The sequence below is a fragment of the Arachis ipaensis genome, chromosome B09, assembly GCF_000816755.2.
Source record: "Arachis ipaensis cultivar K30076 chromosome B09, Araip1.1, whole genome shotgun sequence".
NCBI classification, from domain to species: domain Eukaryota; kingdom Viridiplantae; phylum Streptophyta; class Magnoliopsida; order Fabales; family Fabaceae; genus Arachis; species Arachis ipaensis.
In genome coordinates this window covers 9,296,552-9,311,354 of record NC_029793.2, presented here as the reverse complement: position 1 = coordinate 9,311,354, position 14,803 = coordinate 9,296,552, and the positions used below count along the sequence as shown (strand labels likewise).

Here is a 14,803-nt window from a genome sequence, read left to right as displayed (position 1 = left end):
CAGTTCTTTGGTGAGCAAAGGGAGTTCATCCTCCCAAGTCTCATTACCAAATAACTTGTCATTTAGCTTCATGATTGCTCCAAGGTACTTAGCAACTTGCTCTTCAGTGACATCTTCATCCTCTTCAGAGGAGGAATACTCATCAGAGCTCATGAATGGCAGAAGTAAATCCAATGGAATCTCTATGGTCTTAGTGTGAGCCTCAGATTCCCATGGTTCCTCATTAGGAAACTCATTGGAGGCCAGTGGACGTCCATTGAGGTCTTCCTCAGTGGTGATCACTGCCTCTTCCTCCTCTCCAAATTTGGCCATGTTGATTGTGTTTATGGCCTTGCACTCTCCTTTTGGGTTCTCTTCTGTATTGCTTGCAAGAGTACTAGGAGGGAGTTCAGTAACTTTCTTGCTCAGCTGACCCACTTGTGCCTCCAAATTTCTAATGGAGGACCTTGTTTCAGTCATGAAACTCTGAGTGGTTTTAATTAGATAAGAGATCATGGTTGCTAAGTCAGAGTGGTTCTGCTTAGAGTTCTCTGTCTGCTGCTGAGAAGATGATGGAAAAGACTTGCCATTGCTAAACCTGTTTCTTCCACCATTGTTGTTGTTGAAGCCTTGTTGAGGCCTCTATTGGTCCTTCCATGAGAGATTTGGATGGTTTCTCCATGAAGGATTGTAGGTGTTTCCATAGGGTTCATTCATGTAATTCACCTCTTCCATTGATGGGTTCTCAGGATCATAGGCTTCTTCTTCAGATGAAGCGTCCTTAGTACTGCCTGGTGCAGCTTGCATTCCAGACAGACTTTGAGAAATCATATTGACTTGCTGAGTCAATATTTTGTTCTGAGCCAATATGGCATTCAGAGTATCAATCTCAAGAACTCCTTTCTTCTGATTTGTCCCATTATTCACAGGATTTCTCTCAGAAGTGTACATGAATTGGTTATTTGCAACCATTTCAATGAGTTCCTGAGCTTCTGCAGGCGTCTTCTTCAGATGAAGAGATCCTCCAGCAGAGCTGTCCAATGACATTTTGGACAGTTCAGACAGACCATCATAGAAGATACCTATGATGCTCCATTCAGAAAGCATGTCAGAAGGACACTTTCTGATCAATTGTTTGTATCTTTCCCAAGCTTCATAGAGGGATTCACCTTCCTTCTGTCTGAAGGTTTGGACTTCCACTCTAAGCTTACTCAATTTTTGAGGTGGAAAGAACTTTGCCAAGAAGGCATTGACTAGCTTTTCCCAAGAGTTTAGGCTTTCCTTAGGTTGTGAATCCAACCATATCCTAGCTCTGTCTCTTACAAAAAAAGGGAATAGCGTAAGTCTATAGACCTCAGGGTCAACCCCATTGGTCTTGACAGTATCACAGATTTGCGAGAATTCAGCTAAAAACTGATGAGGATCTTCTATGGTTTTAAAAAGATATGATTGAAAAACAATTTTAAAAAGATTTGATTTTTAAAATTAATGACTTGGCTAACAAGAAAAGATATGATTCAAACATTAAACCTTTCTTAACAAAAAAGGCAACATACTTGAAATTCTTGAATCAAATCATTAATTGTCATCAAGTATTTTTGAAAATAGAAAGAAATTGATTTTGAAAATATATGATTGAAAAGATATGATTTGAAAAAGATTTGATTTTGAAAAATTATGAAAACTTAAAAAAAATGTGCATTAAAAACAAAATCTTCCCTCTTGTGTCATCCTGGCGTTAAACGCCCAGAATGGTGCCCATTCTGGCGTTTAACGCCCAAATCTCTACCTTTTGGGCGTTAAACGCCCAGCCAGGTACCCTGGCTGGCGTTTAAACGCCAGTTTTCCTTCTTCACTGGGCGTTTTGAACGCCCAGCTTTTTCTGTTTGATTCCTTTGCTGAATGTTCTGAATCTTCAATTCTCTGTATTATTGACTTGAAAAGACATAGTTTTGAAAAATATTTTTGAATTTTTTGATGATGAGAAACAATAAAAATGCAACTAAGATCAAATAAACAATGCATGCAGGACACCAAACTTAGAAGTTTGTATACTATTGACACTAACAAATTGAGAATGCATATGAAAAACAACAAAACTCACAAAACAAGAGAATTTAAAGATCAGAGCAAGGAAATCATCAAGAACAACTTGAAGATCAATGAAGAACATAATGCATGAATTTTTCGAGAATTAGATGAATGCAGTTGACACCAAACTTAAAATTAGACACTAGACTCAAACAAGAAACATAAAATTATTTTTGGTTTTATGATTGTATACCCTTTTTTTTTTTTTGAAAATTGGGTGGAAAAGAAAAGGTTTCAAAATTTTTAATAAGAATTCCAGGAATCATTGCAATGTTAGGCTAAAACTCCGGTCCAGGAATTAGACATGGCTTACTAGCCAGCCAAGCTTTCAAAGAAAGCTTCGGTCCAAAACACTAGACATGGCCAATGGCCAGCCAAGCTTTAGCAGATCATTGCTCACAATAGCAAAATTGATAGGAATCAACAAGCTCTTGTGATGATAAGTTGAAACCTCGGTCCAACAGATTAGACATGGTTTCACAACCAGCCAGACTTCAACAGATCATCATGAAACTCTAGAATTCATTCTTAAGAACTCTGAAGAACAAATAAAAATTTTTTTTTTTGAATTTTTCGAAAATAAAAAGTAAAAAGGCTTAAACATAAAATAAAATTACCTAATCTGAGCAACAAGATGAACCGTCAGTTGTCCAAACTCAAACAATCCCCGGCAACGGCGCCAAAAACTTGGTGCACGAAATTGTGATCATCAATGGCGCCATCAACATGGTACGTTCAATTGTAATCTCAACTCTTTATCACAACTTCGCAAAACTAACCAGCAAGTGCACTGGGTCGTCCAAGTAATAAACCTTACGTGAGTAAGGGTCGATCCCACGGAGATTGTTGGTATGAAGCAAGCTAGGGTCATCTTGTAAATCTCAGTCAGGCGGATTCAAATGGTTATGGATGATGAATGATTAAAAGATAAATAAAACATAAAATAAAGATAGAGATACGTATGTAATTCATTGGTGATAATTTCAGATAAGCGTATGAAGATGCTTTGTCCCTTCCGTCTCTCTGCTTTCCTACTGTCTTCATCCAATCCTTCTTACTCATTTCCATGGCAAGCTGTATGTTGGGCATCACCATTGTCAGTGGCTACAATCCCGTCCTCTCAGTGAAAATGTTCAACGCACTCTATCACAGCACGGCTATTCATCTGTCGGTTCTCGATCATGTCGGAATAGAATCCAGTGATTCTTTTGCGTCTATCACTAACGCCCCACAATCACGAGTTTGAAGCTCGTCACAGTCATTCAATCCTTGAATCATACTCAGAATACCACAGACAAGGTTTAGACCTTCTGGATTCTCAAGAATGCCGCCATCAATTCTAGCTTATACCACGAAGATTCTGATTAAGGAATCCAAGAGATAAACACTCAATCGAAGGTAGAACGGATGTGGTTATCAGGCACACGTTCATAGGTGAGAATGATGATGAGTGTCACGGATCATCACATTCATCAAGTTGAAGAACAAGTGATATCTTAGAACAAGAACAAGCTGAATTGAATAGAAGAACAATAGTAATTGCATTGATACTCGAGGTGCAGCAGAGCTCCACACCTTAATCTATGGTGTGTAGAAACTCCACCGTTGAAAATACATAAGAACATGGTCTAGGCATGGCCATGAGGCCAGCCCCAAAACGTGATCTAAGGTAGCATAGAACTACTCAAAGATTAGACTCCAAATACAATAGCAAAAGGTCCTATTTATAGAGAACTAGTAGCTTAGGGTTTACAAAAAATGAGTAAATGACGTAAATATCCACTTCCGGACCCACTTGGTGTGTGCTTGGGCTGAGCATTGAAGCATTTTCGTGTAGAGACTTTTTTTGGAGTTAAACGCCAGCTTTTGTGCCAGTTTGGGCGTTTAACTCCCACTTTGGTGCCAGTTCCGGCGTTTAACGCTGGGAATTCTGATGCTGACTTTGAACGCCGGTTTGGGCCATCAAATCTTGAGAAAAGTATGGACTATTATATATTGCTGGAAAGCCCTGTATGTCTACTTTCCAACGCAATTGAGAGCGTGCCAATTGGGATTCTGTAGCTCCAGAAAATCCACTTCGAGTGCAGGGACGTCAGAATCCAACAGCATCTGCAGTCCTTTTCAGCCTCTGAATCAGATTTTTGCTCAGGTCCCTCAATTTCAGCCAGAAAATACCTGAAATCACAGAAAAACACACAAACTCATAGTAAAGTCCAGAAAAGTTAATTTTAAATAAAAACTAGTAAAAATATAATAAAAACTAACTAAAACATGCTAAAAACATATTAAAAACAATGCCAAAAAGCGTATAAATTATCCGCTCATCACTTGCATTCCAAGTTTTCATTCTTTTAACTCACTTCATGAATGTATAATTCCATGCTTGCTATGCCTCTACTTGGCTAAGTGCTTATATATCATATTTGCTTTCAGGATGGCCGATAGAGGAAAAGAAAAGGCTACCACATCAAAAAAGAGGAAGAAATCTCAAGCCTCCACCCTCTCTCCTTATTCTAACTATGCAAAGAATCCACTTAATGAAGTGGATAAATAGAATCAGCTGCTACCGCCCACTGACACATACACATTTCTCAATCTTTACTGTGAGCTTCGTTTCCTCACCTATCGAAAGACAAAGCTAAACATTGAGAAGAAATTGGCCCTTTCCAATGATTTGAGGTGCTCCATTAATGCCCGTATTCAGGGATTGGGCTTAGGGTTTGTTGATAGAGATTTGGGGAGGATAAACATTTCATGGGTCAAGGAGTTTTACTGCAACCTCTTCCGCATGACTCTTGAGTCAGTCCACTTACGGGGCGGGCAGGTTTTAGTGACTGAGGTTGTCATTGAGGGTGTTTTGCATTGTCTACCCCGGACTGGTGACACATGTGCTTACCAGCAGGCAAAGACAACAATAAATGCTATGACCTTTGACTATGAGGCGCTGAAGTACGTTATTGCCACACCGGAAGCCCCTTGGGTGATGGACTCTAACAACCAAAGGCCCAAGGGGATGTTATTTGCTTATTTGTCTAGAGAGGCTAGGACTTGGCAGCAGATATTCACCCACTATGTCCTTCCTACTACCTATTTTTCTGAGATTCCGATGGATATGCTTCTTCTGATTGGCTGTATAATGGAGCGGAAGGAGGTTTATTACCCCCGATTGATCAGGAGAGGCATGTGGCAAGCACACATCCGCGGCCTTCTACCATTTCCTACCATGGTCACTACGATGGTTAAGTTAGCCGGTGCCCCATGGAGGGATGATGACGTGATACCACCACCCCCAGACGACGATGAGAAGGAAGTTACTATTCCGTAGGGTACGTGGGTGCACGAGAAGCCCCCTTCCAGGCATCGCTTTCGAGCTAGAGCAGCAGTAGAGGCAGCTAGACCTTCATCTTCCACAGTAGCAGCAGGACCCTCTTCTTCGTCAGCAGCAGTAGCACCACCTTTACCACCACCACGACCAGCACCCGAGCCAACATATCAGCTAGTACAGCGCCTGTTTCACTTCATGGAGCGTAGCGAGCATCATATCATGAGACGTCTCGATCACATAGACCAGGTGTTTGTATCACAGGGCATTGAGCTACCCCCTCTCCCCGACTCTCCCGCTTCCGATGAGGAGGATCACGAGGCAGAGCACGAGGATNGGAGGCTCCTGCATAGACGCAGGCTACTCAGGAGACCCAGCAGCCTCCCGAGGAGCAAGTTCCCCAGGCAATGCCCCAGCCAGAGCCAGATACGACGGTTGACCCTCACCATGAGCCCGATTAGTAGCATCGAGGACGATGCTTCATCTTAAGTGTGGGAAGATCACCGTCATAGCCGTCGGTGGATTTGGTGAACATTTTCAGACACTATCACTTAGTTCATCTTATTTTGCTTTATATTTTGCTTTATTTTGCACTATTTTGAGATTATTGTATATATTTGCTATTGTGGATACTTTTGTTTTGGTTATTGCACACTTTTATTGTATATATTACATTTTAGCCTTGTGGTTATGATTTGGAAAATGTTTTAAATTATTGAAAACCTAGTTAAACCCTTTGTGCATAAAAGAATTTGTTTTGATTGAAAAAGAGGGTAAACTAAGGAATTTTAGAAATTCTTAATCACAACATTGCATTTAGAATAAGTTTAATCAAAACAATGAATTTTTTCAAGGAATTTATAAAGAAAGGGCACCACCCCAATTGAGTGAAAAAATTTTTGTGAAACTTGTATGGATTTTATACCTTTGTGGATCATGTTTTGAGCTAAGAACACAAGATTGTGAGTTTTGAGCCTATTGTGTGGTTACATTTTATAACCACTTATTTTCCTTCTTGTGTGAAATTATTCTTTTCTTATGATTGTGATCCTTAATTTGTTTAATTCTTTATGTCCAATTATTCCTTGTATTCATGCATTTATATGATTGAGGCCATTATTTCATTAGCTCACTTACCTAAATAGCCTACCTTTTACTCTCCATTGTCAACCAATTTTGAGCCTACGCTTAACCCAATTGTTCTTTATTTTAGCACATTACAAGCCTAAAGTGGAAAAATAATAAAGTCCCTTGTTTGAATCTTTGATTGGCTTAGACTAGTGAGAGTGTTTTATATTCGAGTTTGGGGAGATTGGGAACATTGGTTGGGATAAAAGGGTATTTTGTGTTTATATATTTGGGAATTAGATGCACACTCATGTATTGATCAAATGTATAGATCTTATGCATTAATGTTCTTGTATGTAGCTTGAAAGAAAGAAAAAAATGAGAAAAAAAAAGAGAGACAAAAGAAAAAAAAGAAAAGAATAAATATATAGAAAAAAAAGAAAGAAAAAGGAGAAAAACAATAAAAATGGGACAAAATGCCCCAAAGTAAAGTCCAAAAAGAGTCAATGCATAAGTGTTGGGAAAATCAAAAGAAATGCATGAGTATGTGAAAAGTGAAGGATGGGTAGTTGATGAGCGGATAATTTATACCTTTTTTGCTTTGTTTTTATATAGTTTTTAGTATGATTTGGCTACTTTTTATTATATTTTTATTAAAAAATCACATTTCTGGACTTTACTAAGAGTTTGTATATTTTTCTGTGATTTCAGGTATTTTCTGGCTGAAATTGAGGGACCTGAGTAAAAATCTGATTCAGAGACTGAAAAAGGACTGCAGATGCTGTTGGATTCTGACCCTGATGCATTCGAAATGGATTTTCTAGAGTTACATAAGCCCAATTGGCGCGCTCTCAATTGCGTTGAAAAATAGACATTCTGGGCTTTCCAGAAATATATAATAGTCTATACTTTGCCTGAGATTTGATGGCCCAAACTGGCGTCCAAAGTCAGCCTAAAATATCTTGGCGTAAAACGCCCAAATTGGCACCAGAATTGGAGTTAAACGCCCAAACTGGCACCAAAGCTGGCGTTTAACTCCAGGAACAGCCTATGCACGAGAAAGCTTCAATGCTCAGCCCAAGAACACACCAAGTGAGTCCTGGAAGTGGATTTCTGCACTATCTGCACTTAGTTACTTATTTTCTGTAATCCCTAGTAACTAGTTTAGTATAAATAGCACTTTTTACTATTGTATTAGACATCTTTGATCAGTTTTATGCTATCTTAGACTTTCATAGGGGCTGGCCATTCGGCCATGCCTGAACCATTATCACTTATGTATTTTCATATGGTAGAGTTTCTGCACTGCATAGATTAAGGTGTGGAGCTCTGGTGTTCCTCAAAGATTAATGCAAAGGCCCAAACTGGCACCAGAATTGGAGTTAAACGCCCAAACTGGCACCCAAGCTGGCGTTTAACTCCAAGAACAGCCTATGCACATGTAAAGCTCAGTGCTCAGCCCAAGCACACACCAAGTGAGTCCTGGAAGTGGATTTCTGCACTATCTGCACTTAGTTACTTATTTTCTGTAATCCCTAGTAACTAGTTTAGTATAAATAGCACTTTTTACTATTGTATTCGTATCCAGTTTTTTTATCTTTGGAACGTTTAGTCCTTAGACATTGGAGGCTGGCCTCACGGCCATGCCTAGACCTTTCTCTTATGTATTTTCTACAGTAGAGTTTCTACACCCCATAGATTAAGGTGTGGAGCTCTGCTGTTCTTCATGAATTAATGCAATTACTACTGTTTTTCTATTCAATTCACGCCTACTTCTTCTCTAACATATACTCTCGTACTTAATTCAGTTAAGTCAGAATGAAGGGGTGACCCGTGACAATCACCCAATCTTTGTTACTCGCTTAGCCAAGATCGCGTGCCTGACAACCACAAAGCGGTCTACATGATCTTCAACGTAGTCATTGGACGACAGTCGGAGTATATTCTCTTGGATATCTAATACACGGACCGAGTCCGTGAGATTAGTATCTTCGTGGTATAGGCTAGAATTATTGGCAGCATTCCTGGGATCCGAAAAGTCTAAACATTGTCTGTGGTATTCCGAGTAGGATCCGGAAAGGAATGACTGTAAAGAGCTTCAAACCTGCGAATGTTGGGCGCAAGTGACAGTGTGCAAAAGGATCAATGGATCCTATTCTGACGCTAGCGGGAACCGACAGATGTTAGCTATGCGGTAGCTGTACCTGGTATTTTTCATCCGAGACGAGAAATCCAACAGTTGATTAGCCGTGCAGAAACCGTAGAGGACCATTTTCACTGAGAGGATCCTACAGCTTGCCATGGAAGGAAATAACTCATGGTTGGAAGAAGGCAATAGGAAAGCAGAGGTTCAGAAGCAACAAAGCATCTCCAGACGCTTATCTGAAATTTCCACCAATGAATTACATAAGTAACTTTATTTTATTTTATGTTTTATTTATATTTTAATTATCAAAACCTCATAACCAATTGAATCCGCCTGACTGAGATTTACAAGGATGACCATAGCTTGCTTCAAGCCGACAATCTCCGTGGGATCGACCCTTACTCATGTAAGGTTTATTACTTGGACGACCCAATGCACTTGCTGGTCAGCTGCACGGAGTTGTGAAGAAGTGTTGAGATCACGATTCCGTGTACCAGTAGTTAGGTTAGTACTTAATTGTATAGGTCATCATAGGCTAGGTGGAAAGGTTTAAGCTCATCAAATATTCAAATTCTAGTCCACTTAACCATATATGACCCTACCTTAACCCTAACCCCATTACAACCTTATGGAAAAGACCTCATGATATTTGTATGCATGCATTGAATGATTGTTGATTGTTAGATGAAGAGCAAATCTTGGAAAGCATAATTAGGGGAGAATTGAGTGAATCAACCCCTAAACACTTGAGTGAATAGAGCGGATACACATCCGGTGAAGGTTCGATCGCTCAATTACATGTCTTCACCATTATCATTTATATTCATACAAGGTTGTAAATCCTTTTGATAATTCAATTCAATTGTGGGTTGGATTTTGATTTTCATTACTTTAGTCCTATGCTTGTGAATGCTTCCTTGGAAGTTGAGTTGTTTTGACCAAGCATTTGCATTCATGATAGGTAGTTGCACTTAGCTAGTTTGCATATAGCTTAGTTCCATTGAATAAATGTCATACCCTTTGCTTCATTCTTGGTTTAGCATGAGGACATGCTAAGATTTAAGTGTGGGGAGGTTGATAAACCCCCTTTTTAGGGTTTATCTTGTGTTGAACTTAGAGCATTTTGATAACCTTTCCTCGCATTTATTCAATGAATTAGCATAGTTTTGTGATTGTCTCCTTATTAGTGCTTAAATGTGAAAACATGCTTTGTAGACCTTTAATTTGATAGTTTTAATCTTCCTTTTGATTCCACTAGATGCCTTGATGTGTTTGCTAGTGATTTCAGATTGAAAAGGGCTAGAAAAGGATCAAAGGAGTGAAAAGAAAGCATACAAAGTGGAAAAATCATGAAAAGCCAAAGATTTGGAGAAAGCTCATGGACGCGCGCGCGCACGGTGCGCTCCCGCGCGGATTGCGAAAAGCTCCAGGGGCGCGTACGCACCGAAGGCCACACGTGATTCCTTTAGTCAAACACGTGCCTGACGATTTTGGAGGGTTTTTGGCCCCATTTGGAGCTGAGTTTTTGGCGGGAAAAGGCTTAATAGACTAAGGAATGAAGGGGGAGGCATCACTCACTCATCAGAGAACACACATTACACTTTAGGCTTAGTTTTAGTTTAGTTTTTAGAGAGAGAAGCTCTCACTTCTCTCTAGGATTAGGAGTAGGATTAGGTTTAGGTCAATAATCTTAGATCTAGGTTTTAATTCATACTTTCATCTACTTCTACTCTTCAATCCTTTGTTGTGACATTCATAATTCTTCTATTCTTTTGTTGCAATTTCCTTTATGTTGTTTCTATGTTTTGATGTAGATCTACTTTTGTTCATTCTATTTTCTTTCAATTCAATTTGAGGTAATTCATGGTAATTGTGTTTCTTTTGATTGTTGTTATTAATTCCTTGCAATAATTGTTGTTAGATTCCATTGTTGTTGCCAATTTACTTTGCTTTCCTTTTATACCTTCCAAGTGTTTGATGAAATGCTTGGTTGGATTTTAGTATAGATTTTATTCCTCTTGGCCTAGGTGGAGTAATTAGTGACACTTGAGTTATCTAATTCATTTGTTGATTGATAATGAGAAGTTGCTAATTGATTTGGATACAACTAAAGCTAGTCTTTCCCTTGGGAGTCGGCTAGGACTTGTGGAATCAAGTTGATTTATCCACTTGACTTTTCTCCGTGGTTAGAGGTTAACTAAGTGGTAGCAATGGACAATTTGTGGTCACAATTGAGGAGGATAACTAGGATAGGACTTCTAGTTCTCATATCTTGCCAAGAGCTTTGTTAGTTGTTAGTTTATTTTCTTTGCCATTTATATTTCTTGTCTAAAATCTCAAAAACCCCAAAACACACCTCATAACCAATAACAAGGACACTTTATTGCAATTCCTAGAGAGAACGACCCGAGGTTTAAATACTTCAGTTTATAGATTTTAGGGGTTTGTACTTGTGACAAACAAATTTTTGTATGAAAGGATTATTGTTGGTTTAGAGACTATACTTGTAACGAGATTTCATTAGTGAAATTCTAACCCGTCAAAAATCCGATCATCACTCTCCCCCTCTCTCTTTCTCTCCTCTCTCTGTCTTTCTCTCTTTCTCTCATTCTCTCTCTTTTTGTCTCTCTCTCCTTGCCCTCTTTCTCCCCCTCCCTTCTCTCTCTTCCTTTCTCTCTTCCCTTCCTCTCTCTACTCATCTCTTCCATTCCCCTCTCTCCTCTCCTCTATCTCCTCCTCCTCCTCCTCCTCTCTCTCTCTCCTCTCTCTGCCCTCTTCCTCCTCTCTCTCTTCCCTTTCCCTCATTTCTCCTTCTCCATCACCTCTCTTTCTCTCTCTCTTTTCTTTTCTCTCTTTCTATTTCTCGCTCCTCTCTCTTTTCTTTTCTTCTTTCTCTCTCTCTCTCTCTCTCTCTCCTCGTCTTTCTCTCTTCCTTCTCTCTCCTTATCCCCTTTCTTTCCTTACTCTCTCTTTTCTCTTTCGCTCACAGCCTTCTCTCACTCTCTATCCCTCTCTTCTCTCTTTTTTCTTTTTTCTCTAAAGCAAGAGAGAGAAAAAGGAGAGAGAAGAGAGAGAGAGGAGGAGGAGAGAGAGAGAGAGAAAAAAAAAGAGAGAGATGAGAAGAGAGAAGAAGGAGAGGAGAGAGAGAAGAAGAAAGAGGACAAGGAGAGAGAGAAAGAGAGAAGGGAGAGAGAGAGAGAGAGAGATAGATAGAGAGAGAGAGAGAGAAAGAGGAAGGAAGAGGGAAGGAGAGAGGGAGAGGAGGGGAGAGAGAGAGAGAAAGAGGAGGGAAGAGGGAAGGGGAGAGAGAGAGAGGGAGAGAAGGATAAAGAGAAAGAAAGGGGAAGGGGAGAGAGAGATAGATAGAGAGGAGTGGGAGAGAGAGAAAAGAAAGAGAGGAGGAGAGAGAAAAATGGAAGAGAGAGAAAGAGAGAGAGAAGGAATAGAGAGAGAAATGGGAGAGAGGGAGAGAGAGAGAGAGGAGGGGAAAGGGAGAGAAAGAGAGAGATGGAAGGAGAAAAAGAGGGGAAGAAAAGAGAGAGAGAAGGAAGAAAGGATAAGAGGGGGAGAGAAAAGGAGAGAAATGGAGAGAAGGAGATAAGAAAAAGTTACTTGTATCATTTAGAAAGAAAATTATTTACATTAGAAAAAAGAATGAAGCAATGGAAGGGATTTCATTATTTACAAATATTACTCGTATCATTTAAAAAGAAAAAATAATTTTTAGATTAAAAAATTCAATTTGAAAAAAAAAGTTAAAAATCTGGGTTTTTGTATGTAAAAAAATTAATTTTTGTGTAAAAATTGATTTTTAGGTGTAGAAACCAATTTTTTGGTATAAAAACCCATTTTTAGTATAAAAATCGGTTTTTAGTGTAAAAATCGGTTTTATTTTAATAACTGGTTAAAAATCGGTTTCAAATTTTACTAACCGGTTAATAACTGATTTTATTATGTACAACTAATTTGGTTAATTAACCAAGACTATATTTTTTGTTAACCAAAAAATTAGTTTGATTTTTGGATTAACCAAACCATGAACACCCTTAACTGTACCTCACATTACTTGTAGTACATTACAATCCTAATGACCTTATATTACTTTTGGCAATAACACTAGTGATGTAGAACTTGAACAATACTAGCTTTTCTTCCCTTAAAGAACAAAGAATAAGTATAATTTTGCTGACACCACCTAACACAATGTTGTATGAATACTATAACAAGAAATGAGTAGGTTCAAAACCTTCATGTTTTTGGAAGCATTTGGCAGCCAACGACGACTTACCAAAGCCATCACATATAGTGGACAGAATGATATATCTATTGGAATAGTTTCCTCAATCTTTCGGCAGTGGAGGATGCCATTTTGTTGGTTGGTTCAAGTACCAAGGCATGTTGAAAATCTGCAAAGAAAAATAGTTCACCTATGATTTGGAAAATTCTGAAATTTTCATATGAAAATAAGAGCAACAATCGAACAAAGATGTAAACAAAGAAATATAGTAGCCTATGCAGATCCTTGTCGCACACAAGTCTAAACTGAATGAAAGATTTTATCATCAATTGTATCGGTATAGTAGCCAAGCATCTCTCTAGCTCTACCTCTTCTAAAATACACTTTGACATTCTATGGAAAAAGAAAAGACAGATAATTAATATCAATAAATAATAAAATTCTACAAGCTACTAGATCCAAGGAATTATAGAATATGCAAGAATTTGAACCTAAGTTAGAAGGAGCTTCATATGAAGCAGACTCATGATATTTGGACTTTGGATTATAGAATATGCAAGAAAATCAATCATCACAGAACTTTCATAATTATCCAAGTTCAAGATTATTTATAGAGGTAAATTACAGAAACTTACTGCAAAAATAATGGAGTGAACAAATTTCTTAGAAGCAATGATGACTCACCTCAAAAGATGATAACATTGAGAACAAGAATACTCACCTCAAAAGATAAACCAAAATATGTAACTTCATTGTTAACACTGATCCACCTATGCTTTCTAGTAACATCAGCTATCTGTCTAACAATGTTGTACAGAAAAATTCTTAGGATTTAATATTCAATCTACTAACTCAACTATAAACAAGAATAACAAACAAAACTTTCTATATATACTATAACACTACAAGAACCTGAAAAGATCACAATATACTCAGGGAATTGAACTTGAATAGATCAAACAAAAAATTCATTACAATGAAATACTAAATTCATTGCTTATAAATATATAGTGGCCAAATATATAGTATAGTTGCTGCCACTTGCAGTATAACACGAAATAGGGAAAATGCTATTATCAGGAGAGTCTAATCTATGCTATGGTCAGATTTAATTTACAGGGAGCAAATAAGACACAGTATCATTACAACGATTAAGAGAATAAACAATTCATCAAACACTTGGAGTGCTTGCGAATTTGAAACAATGTTCATCAATTAAGAGATAATAAAACTCATTGACTGTTATATCATATAGCAAAGTATTCAGAATCTGAGAATGAAAAATAAAGAAAATGAATAAAAAGGAAAAAGAGAAAGAGAATCGAAAATTGAGAATGAGTGGAACGAAGAAGAGCATATAGAAGCGAGAGAATGCCGATGGAGAACACGAGAGTCATTGGTGGAGGAGAGTTGACAGAAGAGGTGCTTTCTCTTGGTCTCGGAGGCTTGGGCATTGCGACAAGATCTAGAAACGTGTTGATAAAGGAGGCGTCTTGACTCGATCTCAGTAGCTTTCTGGCAACAGCATAAAGGAGATGAAATTTAGTAGTGACGACGTCAGCAATGGCAGAGGAGACGGCGAAGGCGGCGGAGATGGCGGTGGAGATAGCTATCACAGTCTTAGAGTTTCAGTGAGCTCTCATCCTCTGTTATTTCTCTTCAAGTGTTCTCTTGGTTTTTGAAAAGAGTTATAATTATCCGATAGTTTAAGTGGTAACAATGTGTTTTATTGTTAGTTATTTTGTGAGAGTTTATTAAAATATCATAGATAAAATATATTTTTTTTTTGGTTTCCCACGGTATCCCCCAACCCGGCAGGTCAAGGACTAATCCGTCGCGGTACTGAGCTCCATTTAAGGGTTTGCCGCTGGCCAATGGGTTGCTGCATGCACAAGGCGGGACATAGATAAAATATATTATTGAGGTTTTTACTCACTAAAAAACACCCACAAATATATAT

General features: G+C 38.4%; 1 long non-coding RNA gene across 1 annotated transcript in view; it reads right to left on the bottom strand.

Annotated features, from left to right (window-relative positions):
* Positions 1-14,530, bottom strand: part of LOC110266550 — a 28,985-nt gene extending 14,455 nt beyond the window's left edge. Inside the window, exon 1 of the long non-coding RNA XR_002353956.1 lies at positions 12,663-14,530. This is a non-coding gene — a long non-coding RNA (uncharacterized LOC110266550). The remainder of the gene's footprint in view (positions 1-12,662) is intronic.